We start from the raw sequence: 9226 nt of genomic DNA, 5'->3' as shown, positions 1-9226 counted from the left end.
GGAACAGAAAAATCCATTCACTTATTGTACTCTAAAGGATATTAGTAGGACAATTGACAATTTTTTTTTTTTTTTTTTTTTTTTTTTTTGAGATGGAGTTTTGTGCTCTCATTGCCCAGGCTGGAATCCAATGGAACGATCGATCTCAGCTCACTGCAACCTCCGCCTCCCAGGTTCAAGTGATTCTCCTGCCTCAGCCTCCTGAGTAGCTGGGATTACAGGCATGTGCCACCACACCTGGTTATTTATTACTATTTTTTTTTGTATTTTTAGTAGAGATGCAGTTTCACCATGTTGGCCAGGCTGGTCTCAAACTCCTGACCTCAGGTGATCCACCTGCTTCGGTCTCCCAAAGTGTTGAGATTATAGGCGTGAGCCACCGTGCTCAGCCGACAAAATTTAAATAAGTTATCTCATTAGATAACGCTATTATATCAATGTTAATATCTTGGTTTTTATAATCTTTTAAGAAAATGTCCTCATTTCTAGGAAATATACACCAAAGTATTTAGGAATAAAGAGCCATTAGATTTGTAAGTTACTCTTCCATGTTTCAGAAAAAAACAGAGAGAGAAGCAGAGAAAGAACGATAAAACAAAGGTAGTGAAATGTTAACATTTGGGGAATTTGGAGAATCTGGGTAAAGGGCAATTCTTTATTCTATTTTGCAACTGAAACTATTTCAACATAAAAAGTTAAAAATAATGCAGTGTTAAAAATATATTTCATACATTGGGATTATTAATGTGATCCCCAAAGGGGCAATTTATGACTAGAGGCAAAAGTCTAGATTATCATAGGCAAGTTCATTATACAAATTATTTTATCAGATAAAATGAGCTAATTGTTAATCTGTTAAAGCTGAAGGTTATGACTTGTTTTCAGGCTATTACTAGTAAAAACAAATAAGTATACAAATGAAAAAAATTGAAGTGTAGCATACATGTGGTAAAGTACAATTCTGTGTTATGTGTGTGCGTGTATATATGTTTGCATACACACACACACACACACTATTTCACTGATGCTTATTCATTATTTAATCCTCTCAGGAACCTGGTCAGGTGGGCATCATTATTTTTATTTTACAAGAATGAAGGAAACTGAAGAAAGTTCCACACTAGCAAGGGACAGAACCCAGATTTGAACCATTGTCCTTGGAATTCCAAAGCCGGTGTTTTAAAGCACTCTGCTACACTAATTACTGATGCTATTGTCATCAACAAATATTGACTGGGTACCAGTTACTCCACATCCCTGTGCCCCAGTTTTTTGATCTGTAAAATGGGATCACAACAATACGTGCTTAATAAGTTAAGACATGCTAACCGCTCAGAACAGTGCCTACATATAGTAAATGCTCACATGTGGGTTATTATTATAACCTACTGTGCATAAGGCACAGGGAATACCACGAGGTCTAAGATGCCATTCTCCACTCCTGGGGCTACTGTCTATCCAGGAAGCCATCCCAGGCAATTCACACTGAGGACTGGCCTGTGGATCTCTGATCCACAGAACCAAACAGAGGGATGCCTTGGAGGGAGCAGCCTTGGCCAGCAGGACAGAAGGCGGCCTCCCCATATTGCTCCTTGGTCTAGGAGGAGCTACTGCACTTATTTGGCAGCCATCCTTCTGGTGACTCCCCAGGCAATCTAGAGCTTATCTAGGCCCTCCGCCCTCCCCCTGGGTCTGCCACCACCAGTGGAATGGTCTTAGTGAATGAGACTTGGCCTTCTGCCTGGAGATCTCCCCACTGGCCCTGGTGGTCCGTGCCAGGATCAGTGAGCATCTAACCAGAAAGAGAGAAACTATTCTAAAAGCATTTAAAACTGGCGGTGATTGTAGGAAATTGGATACCTAGGTGATAGATGAGTGGGGAAACCAAACAGGCACGACAGTAGGAAGCCACTGCTGCCTTCCCCTCTCCCGCTCTCCTGCCCCTGGCTGCAGGAGCAAGGAGACAGGGGATGCTACTGCACTGCATGGAAGAGACGCAGTCACAGTCTGTAAGCTTCTTCCATTCTCCTGCCTGCTGGGCTGTAGGTAGCACCATCCAGCTGATCCAGGGGCCTGGGAAACCCAGCCTGAAGGGCTCAGCGCCAGCCTTTACCCCTGATCAACCCACCCACCCACACGCTACCACAACACTCACAGACACAGGGGAGGAGAAGGGTGAGGAATAGATCTCAGGGCACATGAGGCCAGCACCAGCCTCTGGCCTTTCCACCTGAGCATTCCAATTACCCACCCTGGCCTGGGCCTGGCACAGATTTGAGTTCCATAAATGGGTTGAACAGATGATTGACTATTGGGGAAAGAGGGCACAGTGCCTCATGTCACTGATTTTTTTTTTTTTTTTTAAGTGAGTGCCTGGTATAATCACCCTGGACAACTATTTGGCAGTAACTACTAAAGTGGAACATTTTATGACCTAGCAATTCTACTCCTAAGTGTATACCTAGCAGAGATGTGTCTGTGTGCTCACTGAAAGACATACACACACACACACACTGGAGTGATCATAGCAGTGCTTACTGCAATAGCCCCAAACTGGGAACTCCCCAGATACTCATCAACAGGCAACAGTGGAACGGATAAACACTGGAATACTGTACAGCAACGAGCATGAACGATCTATAATTAACCTTCATCAAAGTGGATGACTCTCATTAACATGATGTTGAATGAAAGAAGCCAGTCACAAAGGAGAATGTACTGCGTGATTCCATGTATCATAAATAGAAAGGCAGACAACACTAATGTCCGCTTCAGAAGTAAGGGTAGTGGTCACCCTTGTGGGTGGCAGTGACAGGGAAGGAGTATTTGAGGGGCTTCTGAGGCACTGGCAATGTTCTGTTTCTTCAACCACGTGCAGGTTACACAGTGCGCTCAGTTTTTGAAATTATGTCAAGTTGTACTTATAATTTACATGCAGCTTCTTGTACGTATTTCTTTTCTTTTTTCTTTGTGTTTTTGTTTGTTTGTTTGTTGTTGTTGTTGTTGCTGTTGTTGTTGAGATGGAGTCTCACTCTGTCGCCCAGGCTGGAGTGCAGTGGTGTGATCTCGGCTCACTGCAACCTCTGCCTCCTAGGTTCAAGTGATTCTTGTGCCTCAGCCTCCCAAGTAGCTGGGACTACAGGTGCATGCCACCATGCCCAGCTAATTTTTGTATTTTTAGAGACGGGGTTTTACCATGTTGGCTAGGCTGGTCTCGAACTCCTGACCTCAAATGATCTGCCCCCCTTAGCCTCCCAAAGTGTTGGGATTACAGGTGTGAACCACCATGCCTAGCCTGTAATTCTTTAATAAAAAATGAATACCCTAGTGGAAGGACTGTTTTCTTTTCCCACTTCCTGCTTTCTCTTCCCACTTCGTGCTTTCTCTAGTGAGCCTCCCTGGAAACCTGATGAAGAAGGCTGGGTTCAGAGATGAGAAGGAAATGAACCCAAAGGACTGGGCTCTTTTTGGGTGCCAAGCCCTGTGCTGAACCCTTAGGAGAATGGTCCAATGACCCGTCTGTAGCACACAGGCACACATCCCCAGGGGACAGCATCATGGTTATGAGGAATGAGGTTGGAGAGGTGAGGTGACTTGCTTCGTATTACACAACTAGTAAGTGGCTGGGGCAGGATTTGAACCCAGGTCACCTCCAAACTCCCCAGGCCAGGCTCCTCATCCCTTTGTTCCTCTAAGATCCAGAGGAAACAGGAGACACAGGTAATGACTATGGCTCCTGGCCCTTAGCTATGAGTTTCTGATTCTGATTTTTAAAATAGGAGCCACCTTGTCAGTGAACAGGCCCCAGCTCTGACGCTTTCTGGGGACTTTGTGCCTCTGCCTCATCCTTGCTGGGACAAAGTAATTTCTAGACACCAAAGATGCCTGATGTCCCTCTCTAAATGAGGTCCAAAGACTTTGTCCTGGCCTAGGTCAGGCCCAGACATGAGTCCCTGTAACTTTAGGAAAAAGAGAATCAAGCTCAACATAAACACCAAGAGAAAGCATCCAGCTGGGCTCGGTGGCTCACGCCTGTAATCCCAGCACTTTGGAAGGCTGAGGCAGGTGGATAACTTGAGGTCAGGAGTTCAAGACCAGCCTGGCCAACATAGTGAAACCCTGTCTCTACGAAAAATACAAAATTTAGCTGGGCATGGTGGTGCACGCCTGTAATTCCAGCTACTCGGGAGGCTGAGGCACAAGAATTGCTTGAACCTGGGAGGTGGAGGTTGCAGTGAGCCAAGATCGCGCCACTGCACCGCAGCCTGAGCAACAGAGCAAGACTCTGTCTCAAAGAAAAGAAAAGAAAAGAAAAGAAAATATCCAAACAGCTCACACTAGAAAGGAAGGTCAAAGGGAGCCCCCAGAGAACAGGGAGAAAAACCAAAAGGTGGATATTAGTAATCACCATCTCAGCTTTTTTTTTTTTCTAAAAGGTGAATCAGCTGGACGTGGTGGCTCACGCCTGTAATCCCAGCACTGGGAGGCCAAGACGGGAGGATTGCCTGAGGCTAGGATTTTGAGATCAGCCTGGGCAACATAGCAAGACCCTGTCTCTACAAAACAAAACAAAACAAAAACAAAACAAAAATTAGCCAGGCATGGTGGTGTGTGTCTATAATCTCAGCTACTTGGGAGGCTGAGGTTTGAACCCAGGAGTTCGAGGATACAGTGAGCTATGATTGCACCACTACACTCCAGCCTGGGCAACACAGTGAGACACTGTCTCAAAAATAAAATAAAATAAAATAGAATAAAATAATAAAATAAAATAGTGAAGCATAGACTGACTTTCCTTCAATTCTTCAAATGTGCTCTCTTTTCTCTCCAGGCCTTTGCACAAGCTCTCAAGCTCTTCTCTTTTTTTTTTTTTTTTTTTTTTTTGAGACAGAGTCTCGTTCTGTCACCCGGGCTGGAGTGCAGTGGCCGGATCTCAGCTCACTGCAAGCTCCGCCTCCCGGGTTTACGCCATTCTCCTGCCTCAGCCTCCTGAGTAGCTGGGACTACAGGCGCCCGCCACCTCGCCCGGCTAGTTTTTTGTATTTTTTTTTTTAGTAGAGACGGGGTTTCACCGTGTTAGCCAGGATGGTCTCGATCTCCTGACCTCGTGATCCACCCGTCTCAGCCTCCCAAAGTGCTGGGATTACAGGCTTGAGCCACTGCGCCCGGCCAAGCTCTTCGCTTTTTAAATACCAAACTTCCCTTGGCCTTTGCTTGGGGGCTAAAGTTGTTGTGGTGGAGTCTGGCTCACCTGGATTCGAATTCAACTCGGTCTGCACATCTCAGCTGAGATCTTACTTACTCCAGGAAACCTTCCCTGGTGCCTTAAAATCTGGTACACCTTGAACTTCTTCCATTACAGCATTTATCACCCTAAATTGTAATGGTCTATATCAGAGTGGAAGCTCAATGTGAGCAGGGACACCATTGGCTTTGCTGCTCACTGCTGCATGTCTAGGACCAAGCATATAGCAGTTGCTCAATAAATATTTGTTGGAAGACTGAAAGAGTTTTTGTTTTGTTTTGTTTTGTTTTGTTTTTGGTAGAGACAGGTTCTCTGGCAGCCATCAGATGATAATTTTCACAACTTGCCCATGAGCCTGACTGAGTTCCTTTATCTGATATTGCGTTGTTTTTGTTTGTTTTTAGAGACACGGTCTTACTCTGTTGCCCAGGCTAGAATGCAGTAGCATGATCATAGCTCACTGCAGCTTCAAATTCCTGGGCTAGAGTGATCCTCCTGCAGGTGCGTGCCACCATGCCCAGTGGATTAATTTTTTTTTTTTTTTTTTATAGAAACAGGGTCTAACTTTGTTGCCCAGGCTGGTCTCCAACTTCTGACCTCAAGTGGTTCTCCCACCTTGGCTTCCCAAAGTGTTGGAATTACAGGCATGAGCCACTGCACCCAGCCCCTTTATCTGATTTTTGAGCAGCTTCCCATTTGGGAAGGAAGAGGCGAGGTACTTCTTACTTATGGTTGAAGCTTAATACTTAGAATGGATCCAACCCTATTGTTCAAAACATAAAATCCTGCAAAAATTCAGGCAGGAACAACATCCCCATAAGGATACTGGGGGCTAAATCAGAGGAAATGGGCCCAGAAAGGTGGAGGGACTGAGTGGGCGGGAGAGGGTGGCCTCTGGACTCAGAGAGGGCGGCCTCACCCACTCTGAGCCCCTTTCTGTTTGTAGCTGTCAAGATTAGCAGAGGCAATTCTCATTGCTTTCCAGAGAAGAAATACCTCTCTGAAGCAGGGGTTCTCAACCTGAGCACTACTGACATTTGGGGCCAGATAATTCTTTGCTGTGGGAGCTGTTCTGTGTATTGAAGGGTGTTCAGCAGTGTAGAGGCTATGAAAATGCATACCCATCTGGTCTGATTTCAGCCCCACCCTGGGAATAGCTATGTGACCTTCAGCAAGTTGCTTACTTTCTTGGAACCTCAGCCTCCCTGTGAGTAAAACGGGGGTTAATGAAGTTACCTGAATTTCACAGAATCCTCAGGCTGATGAAATGAGATAATGCATAGACTGTGCTTAACACAGTGTTGAGCATACAGCTAGCACTCATCTGCTAAGACCCTGGAACAAGGGTCTTAGCAGATGTAATTAGTGAAAGATCTCAAGATGAAAGAATTCTGGGTTTAGGGTTGGCTGTAAATCTAATGATGTACAATTATTATTTGTCAATTAAAGAAAAATAAAACTTATGACTGGTGTCCTTATAAGAAGAGGAGGGGACACACAAAGCCACAGGGATGAAGTCCATGGGAAGATGGAGGCAGAGATTGGAGTGATGTAGCTACAATCTAAGGAATGACGAGGTTGCCAGGAGCCACCAGAAGCTAGGAAGAGGCAAGAGAGGATTCTTCCTAGAGCCTTCAGAGGGAGCGTGGTCGTGCAGACACCTTGCCTCCAGACTTCCGGCCTCCGGAACGGAGAGATGATACATTTCCGTTGTTCTTATGGTAATTTGTTACAGCAGGCCTAGTAAACTAATACACACGGCATCTCTGGCTCCACCCATGAAATGCCAATCTCACCCCCTCAGTTAGGACAAACAGAAATGCCTCAGACATTGCAAAATGTCGCCTGGGGGAGGGGGCCAAATCTTTCATGCCAACTTGCTGAGAACCGCTGGTCTAACGGAGCGGAGTGGATTTGTGGAAAAGACAGAGCAATGTGGAATAAGCCTGGGTTTGGATTTCGGCCCCACCCCAAATGGCTACGTGACCTTGGACAAGTTGCTTAACTTCGCTGAACCTCAGTTTGCGTATGAGTAAAACGGGGCTAATGCAGGTACCTGTATCTCACAGAATCATTAGGCTGATGAAATGAGATAATGTGTAGAAGGTACTTAGCACAGCGTTGGGCACACAGCTAGCACTCAAGAAATATAGTACCTGAAACAATACTTGTTACAAGTGTTTTTTATTAAGCAATAATAATATTACCTAATTGGTAATAAACATATTAAGAAATAACAATGACAAGTAAATTATCATTATTATCACTTAAAGCCTGCAAGCTGACTCAGTTTCTCAGGTAGTAATCTACTATAGACTGCTGCCAAACTAGGGCAGTGGCTCCTCTCAGAGGAGGAGGTGCTGGGGTGCCCATCTTGGTGTCATACTTTCCAAACTGCTGCCTCTTCTTACTTTATCCCATTTGATGGCATATTAGCCTGATGATATCCTTGTAACAAGCATAGGGTAAACGCTTAAAATGTCATCCCCACTTTACAGAGGTGGACACTAAGGCACAAAAACATTAAGTTATTACCGAAGTAATTACCAGTAGCCAAGCCAGGCCTGGAACCCTGGGTCATTTAAACGCAATCTGCTCTTGACTCCCCTACCTCCAAGCCATCCCCTTTCCCACTTCTTTGAGACACCTGTTACTACCCCACCCCCTTACAAAGCCTGGCTCCAAGAAAAGAAGCCGATACCCTACAGCTTAGAGTGACTTTATATTCAATAGTCATCTTCCCGAGGGATATTTGCACAGTGAACCTCTGTCTAGTGGGCAAACAGGTAGTTTTTGGAGCTGACGTGAAATCCTCAGGTAGGTGGAGTCCAGGTGTATTTATTAGTCGGGGTCCTGTAGGAAACAGAACCCTATTCAGTTCAGCTGAAGAGACCTTGGTGACGGGGGCTGTTTCCATTCCCATGGGACTGTGAATAAGGCAACCTGCGAAGACGGTTGTGGCACCCAGAGACCAGCAGCATTCCAGGTAATTCTAGGTGAGACGGGGGAGGGGAGGGATGATAAAACCAGCGTCCTGGGTCAGCCAGACACGAGGTATCATCAAGGAGAGGCTGTGCGCCGCCAAAACTGGGGTGGGAGCGCAGAGAAGAAATATACGGGGTGCTCTCCCTTCCCGCCCGCCTGTCTCCTTGGACGCCTCTTATTGGCTGAAACCAACTCGAAGTCAGCCGCAAGGGAGCCTGGGAAATGGAGTCCACAGGAACCAGCCTCCCAGGGCTTAGGGCAGGGAGGGACAGGATTATGGGGAAGGGGGTTGAGGGAGGGAGCATCGCTAGCACACGGATGGGTGAGGTGGTGATTTGAAGGGGTAAAGGGAAAATCAGCAGCACAGGCAAGGAGCTGATGTGGTGATAACCGTATTTGTATGAACTCTTCTGCTAGGAACAGGACGCCTGGAAACATACTGGCTCACACTGACTTTGTATTTTTGGTGCTTGCTTTAAAATCAAACCACTTTGCTTGCTAAGTTGCCAGGACCGAGAAGCGGGCAGAAAGGAGGAGGAGACCTCCTTGGAAGATAATCGAATCTGAAGGAGGTGAAAGGATGAGCCATGTGTTTATCTGGGGGAAGAGTGTCCAGGCAGAGGAACTGCCAGGATGAAGGCTGGGAGGCAGGAGGATGCCTGTCACGATTGAGAAACAGCCAGGAGACCAGTGTGACTAGAAAGGACTAAGTGAAGGGGTCGGGGTAGGAGCTGAGGTCAGAGAGGAAATAACTGGGGTGATAGACAGGGTCAGCCACAGTAAAGCCCTTTGGGTTTTACTCTGAGTGAGTTGAGAAGTCATTGGAAGGCTTTGTTAGGAAGAGGCATGATCTAACTTACGTTTAACAGGATCCCTCTGGCTGTTGTGTGGTGAATGCACTACAGGAGGTGGAGGTGAGAACAAAAGGGGATGAGAATTTGGGATTGGGCAGTGTTTCCCTCCCTCCCTCCCTTCCTTTCTTCCTTTCTTCCTTCT

The sequence above is a fragment of the Papio anubis genome, chromosome 18 (genome assembly GCF_008728515.1).
Source record: "Papio anubis isolate 15944 chromosome 18, Panubis1.0, whole genome shotgun sequence".
NCBI classification, from domain to species: Eukaryota; Metazoa; Chordata; class Mammalia; order Primates; family Cercopithecidae; genus Papio; species Papio anubis.
The sequence above is the reverse complement of the archived record's forward strand: the minus strand, read 5'-3'. Positions refer to the sequence as shown.